We start from the raw sequence: 5,903 nt of genomic DNA on the forward strand, positions 1-5,903 counted from the left end.
AAATGCTTTATTCATATATGCTGCCCAAATATATCGGGTTGCTACATTATACAGCATACTAATCAATCCGTGATCGAACATATATTATAATAATAATAACAGCTTTATTTAAATTCATTATAAAAGTCAAAGCCTCTCGTTTAGGAGGTATGAGTTTAGTTTTTTTTTTATATACAATTTACACAATTTCCACTTCTTCATTAATTAAATTTATTTACATTGATTTAAAATAAAATAATAATTTGCTTATAATTAAATAAAATATTTCTATACTGTATTTCAACACCGCTATAAATGGTAATTTACAACAACTTCTATATTACTTTATTCCACAGGTCCCTATTCCCAACCATAGTAGCCCAACATGCACTTTGCGCCTTCAATATCTAGTAATACAGTACCGCTCATACCACATACGGGACGGAGTAGCGGGTCAGTTGACGGTATTACTGAAGGGGTAAAAAAGATGTTAAGCACCCAAAATTTGAATAACTTTAAATGTTTTTGAAATCAAAATCCTCTATTAGTCTGGTTAATCATAATTTTCCTATATTAAGATATACTCTGATTATTATGACCCTATTTACTTATTGTAGGAGAACCAACGATACTGAATATTTAGCCATCTATAATAATAATTTATTCTATAATTGTTAGACAGTGATGAATGGTGACATAGGTCCTCTTCTACATTAAAAAAATAAAATAAATGCAAGAGCCAGTTAACTTGAATATAAATAAAAATTAAAACAATATAGTTTTTAAATGTATTCAGCTCATAAAGGACAATACACGACTTCGTGAATGGAAAAGATGGCGTGGTCTCGGCTTTTTCCGATTCGAACTCCAGTTTCTATTTTCCCTGTTTACTCCTGTAGTTATTTATCAAATTCTTAAAGATTCTGTATTTACTTATTTTATATTATTTCTAACATTAAAAACTGGTCATTTATTTTAAATAAGCAACATAAAAAGTACTTTGGAGGAAGATTTTTTTTTAAAATCATCATTTAAGCTCTCTTGGACCAGTTTAATGCGAAAACCATCGTTCTAGTATATAGATTACTTAATTTTACATTGATTTACTGAGTTTAATTACACAGTTAAGTGTCTTAACACCGTTTTTAAGAAGATAATAAAAAAGTTTAAAATTGATTCTCAAAGGTCCTATTTCCAGTTTATCAATTTCAATGAGTGCTGTAAAATCCCAGGTATATGCTAATTATATACCTTCAGTTTCTTATGATTTTCCGTTTTTGAGGTAGTTCAAACTCCATTTTGAGAAACTTGGTTATTTGGACGCAGATAGCTCAAAACGCGTGTTTCCTTCAAAATTTAGCACGATCGTAATACTTTCACTTACTGGAAAAAATGGCTCTACGTTTAACAACCAAGCCTTATTTAAGACAAATAAGGCTTGTTTAAACATCATTATTAATTTAGTTATATATAAGTTAATTAATTTATGTTTTAGAGGTAGTAGGGTATTATAAAAGAGTTTTTCCGCCATTGATTTGGATTAAGATGTTAAATAATGGAAGGACAAATGCGTAAATTAGCCGTGTTAAGACGGTCCGAACAAGATGGCCGAAATTATAATCCGGAAGGTAGATCTATATTGGCCATATCTAGCGGAAAATTCGGCCTAGCCCAAGGGAGCGCCGAAGTTTCCTCTTTCCCAAAGACCCACATCCTATCAGCGATAAAACAACATGCTATTTAATAACACTTACCCAAACTAGAAAATTTGGTAAAGGCAATCATGTCCTTGAGATAGCACGCCATGCTTCGTCTGTTTTAGCCTATCTCGATCCCATATCTTCTTCACTCTGTTTTACGATCGTTTATCTACTACGGATCGTCAAATGTTTATTTAGCATCCTACGTAAGAAAAGGAAGTATACGTGACTAAAACACAACCATAAATATCAACAGACTTAGTAATAAAAGAAATAAGTGATACTAACCGACATAGTAAACGATTTAAAGTATAGCAGAAGACCGTTTGAGGTTCGTTCTCTTCATAAAAATTTGAACCAGTTTTTTTTCAGTTTTCAAATTTTATTTATTTCTAAATATTACAATCTTCCACAACGTTGTAGGGCAATAGGTAATGGTAACTGATCACATTCATACTAAAATAAAATAACATGATGATAAAAATAAATAAATAAAATCCCTCTCTAAATATATACAAACAGAAGGATAAAGAAAATAAACATAATCAAACTATGCACATGAAAAAAATAAATAATAATAATAAATAAAATAATCACTAGCCGTATTTACACTCTTATCTGGAGCAGTTATAAAAAAAAAATATTATTGATGTTTTTAAATTAATGTATCAAGGAATCTATATATTATTGAAATACCCAATTATTAAAAAAAAAAAAGTTAGAACATAAATCCTTGTATTTTATGTATTCCTGTATCAATGATTTATATTAGTTTTTTTTAAATCATTTGGACAGTTCCTTTTCCTTTCTATACATGTTTACTTAGCAAATATCACTCAAGTGTAAAATATAAAATCCATATTTAATTTTAATCAAAGTCTAATAATAATTATTGTAACCAATTTAGGACATTCAACTGACAAAATAATTATGAGTTTTCTTTACTTCTTAGATTTTTTCAAATATTAAAAAAAAATGCAAAAAATATCATGTCGATACAGATAGTACATCTCACAGTAACAGTAAATACGGATGGTAACATCATCCCAATTAATAAACATAGGATTTGCCATTATGATGCCTCAATTAACAAAATATTGTCTAAAATTAATTTGTTAATATATAAGTCAGTTTATTATTTCAATTCTACAATCAATAGCTGTTTTTTTTCTTATTTTAATTCTTCATTTAACTAACTATTATTATTATTCTTTTTTTAAAAATAATTTATTATTACTATTAAAATTATTCAATAATTATAATATTATAAATAATTAGGGGAGTCTTTTGCACAACATTAAAATCCCACATTATCAATTGTTCAAATAATATAAAATTGTCATAATAAACGAGATAGAATTTGGAACCAAAAAAATAAAAAAAATATTGGTCAATGCTTTGCCAAGTCTCATGAGAACATCCCACGTATAAGATCTATCGAATTATAGTCCAAAAAAGGATTAACCATATAGGGATAGTTACATCATTCTAAGACAGTCCAACTTTGTTTTGTTCCAATAATGCCTGAAAAAATAAAATATTGACTGTTAATAGGACAGTGTTTAACATTTCAAGCACTATCAGAGAATAGCATCTGGTATACTATGTCATATTGGTTAGTTTTTATTAGTATCTGACAATGATTATTTTGACTTGTACAATAACTTTATATTACCATTCGTTTTACTTTACTTTAATACATATTAGGTCAAATTTGACCAGTTTGAATGTAATAAACGTGAAAAATAAATATAATGAAATTATTTATTAATGTAATTATTTTTAATTTTTTTTTATTTTAATATCTTTATTGAAATTTACAACTGTTTATTATATAATATATTCAGTAAAAAAAAATTTTTTAATAAATAAGAAATAAAAAAAAATTAGGTTATTACCTTACTTTATTATTTTTAATAGTTTTATTGTTAATACGAACATCAATTTTAAACAGTTTACATTACAAAAAATAAATATTATGATAATCATCAGTAAAAAATATAATCAATAACCTTGATAAACCTCTTATTATGATATTAGACTTATTATAAGTCTTTTCCTTGGATACATTTATGGCAAAATTAATTATTTCTAAAAATTTATTCATTACAAGTACTTAAAAAAAGATGAAAAGAAATTATTAGATATTAACATTAAATAGTCTAAGGTTTATTTACAAATACCGTGTTTAGATCAACTCAATGGTGTGACATATCAGTATCAGTAAAGATATAGATGCCAGGTTAAGTGTATCAGTGCTCTCTGATCCTATCACAACGTTTAAAGGAATCTATCATATCCATATATGATATTTATCAACTTACAAACAGTTAAAAATGTAATGTAAATTAGTAATAAATGAAATTGAATCCTTTAACACACTTCAATACTGAGGAAGTCTCTTAGAATAGAAAAAAAAAGGAAAAGAATTTAACAAAAAAAAAAAAAAGTACCCCAATTTATACAAGAACGGTAGGACTCACTGGGGAATCACGGCCACAGGACAAATGAACAGAAATAATTGCTTCCACTGAGGCATGATGCAGTGGGGCCCAGTAAAAAGAAATTTCTTTCTCGGCTACAACTTCTAAAGTAACAAAACACACTGTTTTTTATCACATTATTTGGAGTAAGTAGAGAGAGAAACACTTTATTCAAAAAGCAGTGCCGGCCGACTGCATTGGATCACTATACACACAGCATACTAAGATTGCTTGGACAATTGTTTATTATTCTTATATTACATAAATATAGCTAGTAATTTTTTTTTTTAATATCTTCATTGAAATTTACAACTGTATACTATATAATACATTCAGTCAATTTGGTCTTGACAAAATGACATATAAGAGATTGTAATTATTAAAATATGATATTATTAAAAAATAATTAATTTAAATTTAGCTATTTATTTATTTTTTTATGTGTGGATTTTTTTCTTGCTGAGTGTTTGGCAAATGGCATTTAGTATATTCTTCAAGTCTAGCCTGACCGCACTGTATACATACAGATTTTATTTTATATAGGGCCATGGGTTGATTATATCTAAAGCAATTGAAACAAAGTTGGAATAATGCAAGATAATTAATTACATGGATATCATAACAAATTTTTATCGCTTCCTGAGGTTTCGGTTTTAAAAGGGTTATATATTTATTTTCAGGAATTAATTTTTAACCTTTTTTTACTTCTTGATTCTTTTTTTTACATTTGATGTGCAATGAAATTTGGACAAGTAAGTGGATGGATATAAAAGGAGGGAAGTGCATTTAAAAAGACAAAAATCTTTTTCAAAACAGAATATATTAAAAGATAAAAAAAGAAGCTGGTTAATAGAAAAATTAGGACTTATATTCTGTGGGGAATATATGCTTTTATTTATTTATTGCTATTTATAACTGTACATTATAATACATTTAGTAAATTTGATCTTAGTTAAAATGGAGTGTTACAGGCATGTCGAGATACTACCTATTGGTAGCACTCTAATGGCATTTTATATTAGCAGGTCTCGTGGCCATCTTCTTTTCAGGCGCAGGAATGGAAGAGGATGCAAGGTAAGAAACAAGGGGGTTTGAGTGGTTAAGGAGTTTATAATGGAAGGAGTGATAACTGGTTCGAGCTGGATCGGTTACATTAGGAACATTAATGTCTTGTATGATTTTATTTGTGACAAAGTAAGGAGCATTGAGGATTTTGGATTGTAAGGATTGAATACGAGAGGAATTCGAAGGTTAATAAGAGTAAATATTTATATACATAATTGTAAAACATGATTTTTTTTTATTGTTTATGTTTTTAATATTTTTTTTCTATATTTTTTATCTTTTCTACTTTTTTAAAAAAAAATAATATACATTTTTTCCTCCTATTATTTACTTATTTTTATCTCATCCAGTTTTCTCTTGGTTTAATAAACAGCAAAAATTTTAAATATAGAAAAAAATTATATATACAAAAAAAATCTATCATAGACATGCACAATTATATATCATTGAAATCTTTAAAAAATACTCAATTCACGTGCAAAAAAAAAATATTTCAAATCATTTACCATGAGATAAGTGCTCATATACATATATAATTAAAAATTTCAAAAGCTCAATGTCTTTTAAAGGAAAGAGGGCTTAAAAAAATTTTTTAATAAATAAGAAATAAAAAAAAATTAGGTTATTACCTTACTTTATTATTTTTAATAGTTTTATTGTTAATACGAACATCAAT

The sequence above is a fragment of the Halyomorpha halys genome, unplaced genomic scaffold (assembly GCF_000696795.3).
Source record: "Halyomorpha halys isolate HHAL.00 unplaced genomic scaffold, Hhal_1.1 Scaffold2175.1, whole genome shotgun sequence".
NCBI classification, from domain to species: Eukaryota; Metazoa; Arthropoda; class Insecta; order Hemiptera; family Pentatomidae; genus Halyomorpha; species Halyomorpha halys.